At 34.0% G+C, this 8,793-nt stretch overlaps 1 protein-coding gene across 2 annotated transcripts in view; it reads right to left on the reverse strand.

Moving 5' to 3' along the window:
- Positions 1-7,907, reverse strand: part of LOC111507743 (uncharacterized) — a 413,420-nt gene extending 405,513 nt beyond the window's left edge. The window contains exon 1 of one of the 2 annotated variants that reach the window (XM_074182759.1): positions 7,690-7,907. The gene's annotated coding sequence lies outside the window, so the exon portion shown is untranslated. The remainder of the gene's footprint in view (positions 1-7,689) is intronic. The other variant, XM_074182758.1, reaches the window with a different exon arrangement.
- Positions 7,908-8,793: the final 886 nt, after the last annotated feature.

Raw genomic sequence — 8,793 nt, forward strand, 5'->3', positions numbered from 1 at the left:
ACATTGACTTCTCCACAAAAAATCTCTTTCAGAAAACATAATTTATGATTATTTCGTGAGAGAATGATTTATTCTCACAGACACTATTCAGTGAAGAGCGTCATTTCAACAATAATCTTTTGTGGATGTGTATACTGGTTTTTGTGGTTTTTGAAATTATTTAGAAAATGTTGTCAAAAACATTGTCAAAATTTTGTTGTTTTTCAGGTATTGTTCATTTTATTGTAACACTTCCATTTTATACTTTATACATCATCATTATTATTATCACGGCTTCACTGTCTTGGCCACAACTGGGCAACAAATACCGAAGTTGCTTTGTTTCTGAGATATAGTGCGTTGAAGTTTAAAAAAAACAGTATTTATAGAATATCATAAGTATCCTTGCGCCGATTTAATTGAAATTCGCTATAGTTATTTGAAGCAATAAGGCGCTTTTTTGGCTTTAACTAGATTGATATTATTAGGTCCAGTAAAGTCTCAGTAGGCTCCACAGCGAACAATATTGGGGGAAAAAGTACGCCAGTAAGCCAGTAATCAACTAAAAATACAACTTTTTATAATTTCACGATTTTTTAACTAATATTTTATTTACAGACGAAGCAAATTTTTCACGAGATGCTATTATGAACTTTCACAATGACTACTTTTGGGCCGACGGAAATCTCCACGTTATTGAGGAAAGTAATTTTCTGTAACAGTTTTAGCTAAACTTTTGGGTAGGAATGATTGGTAACTACCTAATTGGCCCATTTTTTCTACCAGCAAGATTAACAGGTGAATCCTACACGGGCTTTTTGCGAGATCATTTACCCTTTTTGTTAGTAGTGCCGGTACATGTGGTTTATGCAGGACGGGGCTCCGTCTCATTTCAGTGTTCTTGCTCGGCAGTATCTCGACATCACCTATCCTAATCGCTGTATTGGACGTGCAAGATCTCAAAGTTGGCCTGCTCGCAGTCCTGATATTAATCCTCTAGATTATTTTCATGTAGTCATCTGAAGGCTCTTCTTTATAAAACTTTAGTACTAATGTGAATGAGTTGAGGAATCGAATAATTGACATTTGCAATGTCATAAGGAATACCCCAGATATTTTTGAACGTATCAGACAATCAATGAGAAATCGATTGCAGTCGTGTATTTCAGGTCGAAATTGTTTATATTCAAATGGACAGTTTTTAGAAGTGATGGAAGAATTAGGATTTGCACATAACCCGGAAGAATGGCGTTTATTTATAGATTCGTCTAAAAAAAGTTTGAAAGTCGTTCTGCTCCATAATGGAAACAAAAGACCCTCTATTCCTCTTGCACATGCAGTTGCCATGAAGGAAACACATGAACGTATGTCACTTATTCTAAATGCAATGAGTTATAATACATATAAATGGTAAATATGTTTAAAATATATTCATACGAACGACAATTCTCAGAAGTTGAGAAACTTGTGCAAGTTAAGGACTAACGAGGTCTTACCTTTTAACGTGTGATTCCTAACACGGTGTGTTGACCTAAAAGTCATAGGACTATTACTAGGTCTTCAGGGCGGATTTACGAAGTTTTGCTGTTTTCTTTGCCTTCGGAACAGTAGGGCAACATAGAGCCATTATCAAGTAAAAAAATGGCCTCCGAGAGATAAATATATTCTAGGTCAAGCTAACGTGAAGAATATACCTCTTGTTAATCCAAAAAACGTTTTGTTACCTCAATTACACATAAAACTGTGATTAATGAAAAAAAATGTAAAAGCATTAGACAAAGAAGCTGATGCGTTTAGATATCTTAAACATGTTTATCCAAAATTAAGTGATGCAAAGCTCAAGGAATACATATTTGTTGGACCACAAACTAGAAAACTACTAAGTAGTCAACTGTTTGACCAAAATTTAAATAATGTTGAATTAACTGCGTGGAGTTCTTTCAAAGAATTGTTTCGGAGTTTGTAGTGAACAAGAAAGTAGAAACTTACGAAACACTTGTAGAAGAACTACTTGAAAACTGCTGTTGAATGGAATGTCGCATGTCTCTCAAAATCCATTTTTTGCACTCTCATTTGAATTTTTTCCAGAAAATTTGGGTACTGTCAGTGACGAACAAGGGAAAAGGTTCCACCAAGACATACTGGCAGATGGGATGCAGCAATGATGGGGGATTATTGTTGGTTCCTTATGAGGGAAAACGATGAAACGTATAAACGAAAGTCAACATTTGCAAAAAGGTTATGCACAAAAGACTTCATTTGAATGTTTTTTCATGTGTATTGGAAATGAAGTCTGTTAACCTCAAAATATATTGTTTCTTTTTTGTTTTAATCTTATATTCTCCTATAATATGTGAAAATTTTTGTGTAAAATAAAAATAACTATTACTCAAAATCTTTATGCGATGGAAAATTTTTGACGTTGAAGTCGCAATCAGGGTGCTTTAAACTCTCATGTTTCGCCATTATGATGTTAGTCGTAACTTTTTTTTCTTATTTGTTGGCTAGTGTAATTATGCCACACATCATAAATGAAACATTCTTCTTGACGGGCGTTTCACAAACCAGATTAGCGATATCATTAGTTGAACTATAAAGTGCAGTGTAGTTTTATAACAAAAATGAATGAGAAAGTTTCATCTGAAATTATTTTTGAGATCTTTGACTGAAAGAGCTCGTAACAGTATGAATTATAAGTAAAAAATAGATAAAAGTCACATTTTACAGTACATAAAAAATGCGCAAAAGAAAACTATGTATCACTTAAATAATTAAATACTTTCATTTTCTACTGAAATGTGTCACTGATCTGTTGAAACTTTCTATGACATCATTGGCATTCCTACGCATCAACCTTGAAGACACATTAATTGTTCTTAGTAGGAGTTTCAACTAACAACCTTGCTAGTATTATTATCTCGTTCGTGTTGCTCTGATAAACACTCATGTGAGTATACAATTTGAAATCGTTTCGGAATTACAGACAAGAAAAATTTGTTTTGTATTGTCAATTTTGCTTTATGTGATGATTAGGAGACCCTTTCATCTTAAATCTTTCAAATCAAAAACAAATTTTTCACAGTCATATATAAGAAAAAACTATTTTGGACCATTCATAGTTCATGAGTGTTGACAGAGATGCATCGAGTTTGAAAAACGATATTATTATCTGTTCTGTTTTTTTTTTTCGAGTGCTTATTATAAGGATTATGATATGAATGATTATGATCCATTTGATCCATGAATAAAAATTTCTTAAAAAAATTTGATTTTTTTGCGAATCTAACTATTATTAAGAGAAGTTTTTTAAAAATAATGTTATTCATGTTTTTACTCAAGGCAAAGATTTACATTGTATCATTTCATTTGGATTCCAGAACATGGCTACGGAAGCACATCTTCAACGGCAGCAGTTGGTTGCATATCTTAATGAAGATCTAGAAATGATTTCGAATTGGGGTGAAAGTAACCTGGTTCAGTTCAATGCCACGAGAACCCAGGCATCTGTATTCCCCAAAAAGATAAATGTCTCCAAACCGAATATAATAATATTAGGAGAGACAATTCCGCTTTTTGCTTGTTGGAGTTAAAATGGACACCAATATGTCTTGGCACAATCATGTCGCTGGAATTGCAAAGGCTGCTTCACAAAATCTTGGAACACTGTTCCTAACCAGAAAACAATACACACCTCAGCAACTTTTGATGCTTTATAAAGCTCAGATCAGACCTTCTTTGGAGTATTGTATGGAGCTCTGCCCCCAAAGCATACCCTGAAGTTGCTGGATTTCATCCAGAAAAGAGCCATCCGCCTGATTGGAGACGCGAATATCACGTGCAACCTTGATAGCCTGGAATATCAAAGAAAGGTTGGAGATTTGTCTCTCTTCTATAGATAATTTCACGGGAGGTGTTCAAGTGACTTGCCACGTTTGATTCCACCAAGAGCGCTACATATCAGAAATATGCGACGGACTGTGGCTGCTCATTGTTTTGAGGTTCAACTGTGTACACCTCGAACTCCACTGTTTGAGAACTCTTCCATCTGGAGAACTGCGTTCATATGGAATAAACTTCCTGAGAATGTTTTTCCAAATTCAATCTTCAGCGATTCAAATCTAATGTGAATCGCTTCTTTCGCACAGGCACTGCTCTGAGAGCGCCTTAACGATTTTTCCGTAGTGCTTGCGTTTTGTCCTAAAAAAATGGATATTCTTCAAAATCATATAGACGAATGACATCTTAGTTGAATAAAGCTACGTCTGACAATGTTTTTACATAGCATAGATCAGAGTCTCATGCGTTCTAAATAAGTATGCAAAAATATGCAGAAATGTTTATGTCCTCGGAAAACTTCATTTTATCTGTGAAAAGAAATCAGTATAATTTTTGTGAATATGCCATGTGAATATGTATGCCAAAATAATGTATCTTGTTTTTTTTCTTTCATCTTACTATTTGGCACTTGGGAAGAAAGGAAGGTGTATTAGGAGATTGTAGGAGATATAAACTAATCGGAAGATTATCCGAGAATGAACTTCAATAGTATTACTAATTCACTAATAATGATTGACCAATTACTACTCACAGCAGAAAGTAATTTTTGCGAAATGCAATGTTGCCAGACTGTATAATTTGTCTGAATAATGATGAAATTTGAGTAAACGGTGCAGTACATTACATTGCAGTCGAATGGTTCATTTCGATATCTTCAGTCCATAGATGAGTGAGCTGGGGATTAATGAGGTTGATCTCATTTCATGACCGATCGAATTAGTTACCTAAATTCAACTAAGAACTATGTTTATTCCCAAAAATGGTTTCCAATTGGATAATGACAATTATATAATGAACTGCTGCGTCACCATATATAGGATGATAAAAAATGATTCAGTATAAGATGTATTCGAGATCACAATGGAAAACTTCAAGAACTGAGGTTGATTGAAATGTGAAAATTGCAATTCAGTTTTTGGTCATTTTTCATATCGGAGAAAACGGTAACACAAAAATGTTTCTCCTATAAGCGATCATAATTCTAGGAAAACAATACAAAAAATATTTTAGTCCAAATGAATCCACGGAAATATTAAATGTAAATGAATTACAGTCATCACAACCATAACCACAGTATTACTTTAATGAAGATGTTTTATATAATGAGATGAAAAATATAGTATAGAAAAATATCAAGCCCGAGCAAATAGTAGGTTCAATATAATAATTCAAAAGTATCATGAAAAATTATTATAATTATTATTATTACACACAGATTTAACGCAAAAAATTATTTGGAAAGACTATGGATTTGAAAAGCTTTTTGCCCTCCATCATCTCAATTTCCAATAAAATACTAGTGGTTTTGAAAAACTATGAATGAACAATTAGAAGCACAATATAGTCTATTGTAAAGGTGAGTTTCTAACCTCTTCTATCATTCAACTCACTAGCTGAAAAACTATTCGACATAGATATATTGCCAACCAAAGCAAAAGGAATTGATGAAATTAAAATATTTTTATATCGTATCGAGATTGCAGATGACACAAATTATGAAAATTATATTAAATTGTATTGTTATACAACTTTTTTTTTCAGATAGTTTGGTTATCTGGAGTATGTTTGAAAAATTTCAGAGTTATAAAATTTCTAGCTTATATTTTTAGGATTGATGAGATTTAGCACCGAAATGAAAATCCGAAAAACGTTATTTGTTATGTACAGTGTGATCACCAGAGTCCGCATCATTTGGGATTTTTTCATTATTAGTTCCATTTGAAATTTGACTTTGCCTTTGAAAATGTTCATGTACAAAGTCAAAAGTGGCATTATTTCTCAAAATATCGGAGAAATGTACTGAGAAAAAGCTCCTCTGAATGGAATTTCAGCTGAATGAGATAATTGAATAGAACTGGCCGGTACTTGATGGAAATCAGTATTAATACTCGTCAATACAGTTAATTGTATGATTTTCACTACAAAGGGTTTTACAAAAACCGCGACAAGTGTTTCGCTATTCCTACAATAGCTTTCTTAAGCGTTAATTATTAAAGCTTTGTATAGCGAAACACGTGTCGCGGTTTTGTTTTTTTTTTAGGACAAAACACAAGCACTACAGAAAAATCCTTAAGGCGCTCTAAGAGAGCGGTGCCTGTGCGAAATTAGTGATGAGATTTGAATCGCTGGAGATTATATCCATTTGGAAAAACGTTCTCAGGAAATTTATTCCACATGAAAGCAGTTCTCCAAATGAAAAAGTTTTTAAATAATGAAAATCGAGGTGTACTGAGTTGAACCTCAGTTCGCGTATTTCTGATATGTACCGCTCTTGGTGAAATCAAATGTACCAAGTCACTTGAACACTTTCCGTGAAAGTATCTATAGAAGAGAGACAAATCCCCATCATTCTTTCAAAATGGAGTGGCTCTTTTCTGATTGGAATTCAGCAGTTTCTAGGTATGTTTAGAGGCGGAGCTCCATACATAAGATCAATGTTCCAGAGAAGGTCTGATCTGAGCTTTATAAAGCATCGAAAGTTGCTGAGGTGTGTACAGTTTTCTGGTTTGGAACAGTATTCCAAGCTTTGAGAAACAGCCTTTGCAATTCAAGCGACACGATATACTGGATATGCTGGTGTCCTCCGTTACAATCTTCGTTCAAGTTTGAAGGCCGTTGTGGTTTGGAACTGTATGCTAACGTTTCTTGGTTTTTTCCAATAAGTCGTTGATATTCAACAAAAAGACGATTGGAGACAATAAGGATCCCTGTGGGGAACACTAGCTTTGTTGGAAGATTATATCTTTGCAAAATTGAAATATAAAACTATTTCATTCGGAATAAATGAAACTAAATCGCTTAATTGGGAACAGAGGTCGTATAAGACAGTCTATAGTAGAAGCCTCGTTTTGAATACCTTGGATTCTTATATATGAAAAAAAAATAGACAAATACATTGAAACTGAATATCGTGGAAATCAAGAGTGAAGAATTGGAGTCTGCAGTACTTTCAAGGAATTGTTTTTTATAAATCTGAATTGCCTCAGCCAATGCAAACTTGATAAATCGAATTTATTTGTAAGAATATTTTGTTTTTTTTTTTAATTTTCTTTAATATTCCCCTCAATAAAGTTCAATTGAAAGTAATATCTGATTAAAACAGAGGAAAAAATCGAAAATTGAACAATCTTGTTGATACTGAAAGGGGGATATTCTAGGAGAAATCAGTTTTTGTATAAAGATGGAGAAGTAGAAAGCCAGAACCATTCTTTCCCTAAAACGAATATTTTTATTACTTTGCCCTGTGATGATTCATTATAAAAAAAATCATACGGACTGCTGTGAGGCACAAGAGTTTATTTTTGAAATCTTAATTCTTTATTTACTATTAGACAATAATAAAGTTCACCCTCCCAAAAATATTTCCGAATTCAAAAGGCAAATGTAAGTCATTTTGAAGACATAAATAATCAGATGTAACAAAAAAATTTCTAGCAATTCGAAAAACTGTTCTAATTTTCCAGAATACGTTTTGGCAGATATGAAATTATCAAAAAAGAATCGTTTATTTGTGTTTTCTTAAAAAGTGTATGAAATGTGGAAATGACATTATTTTTCACGATTATACAAACTAACAAATTCATGACAAAATGCAGTTTTATATCCGGTATAATTCTAAGTATCAACCCATAACCCCCTATAAAAATATCCTACTTTGGACGGTAAATTTCCAATTCTTCTATTCCAATTTCTCCAGTCAATACCGTCTCGATTCACTACAGAACCAACACTGTTCACATAAATCACGCAACATACGTAAACAACACAACGTGAAAGTGACACTGGAGCTCGCAACACTACAAACTTTCACCTATACGATCGCGTAACAACTACTGAGGCAACGAAAGCAAACTGCGAGCAGCCAGGCAGGAGTGAGGGTTTGCACGAGAATGGTAGGGAGAGGATTGAGCAACGGATCCTGCTTCTGTATCCTGCCGATGTGCAACGCAGGGGTATTACGGGTATTCATTAAGATCACTAATGGGTGCATCATCAAGGTTGAGATTTCGAAATGGTCTTCAGATTTTTTTCCGGTGATTTTGTTCTTTGTGGTGTATGCTGTTAGTCACTTGATCTGAATGCCAGGTGTTTTGCGAGCGAGCAACGTGACTGATCCAACTTGGGAATGGTGCATTGACGCAGCTGGTGCGATTTGAGAAAAAGTTTATTTTGAGAAGAAATATTAGATATTCAGTTGTAGGAGTACCTCACTGTTTACAAGTCATTATTCATTCCGAAACATAAGAAAACGTTTTTATTCGAGAAACAAATCTAATTGAGAATCAAGTAGAAACTTTTGATTGGATCACGTTGCACAGAAGGGTCGAATATACCCACTCACTTTGGATATACTTACCCAAAGAATGTGTTGTGAATAATGTACTGCAACTATAGTAATAGCTCGTAGATGAAAGCATCATACACCATCTGGATGCAGGGGAGACTTATACTTACCGCCATTTTGTAGCTGTAGCCATTTCGAATTTGCATCTTCGTCAAATTGTTCTACTAGTCAAACCCTGTCATTTGATACAACAATGATACAGAATGTGTATGGTTTTGTTTAATATATTGAATGTGAGATCTTGTTGTGTTTTGATTTGTACTTGTTCCTCGATAAGTGATTTATGACTGTTGAATTTATGGACGTTCAAGTTTTCTCAAATGTCAATGCGGTTTCCCTTATTGATTTGTTTTATTAGTTTTATGTTCTCTGGTGGGGGGAAATTATGTTTGTTCTGTATGGCGTGTGTTTCA

The sequence above is a fragment of the Leptinotarsa decemlineata genome, unplaced genomic scaffold (genome assembly GCF_025532065.1).
Source record: "Leptinotarsa decemlineata unplaced genomic scaffold, Ldec_3_MD MMD2_tig00026328_RagTag_RagTag, whole genome shotgun sequence".
Taxonomy (NCBI): Eukaryota; Metazoa; Arthropoda; class Insecta; order Coleoptera; family Chrysomelidae; genus Leptinotarsa; species Leptinotarsa decemlineata.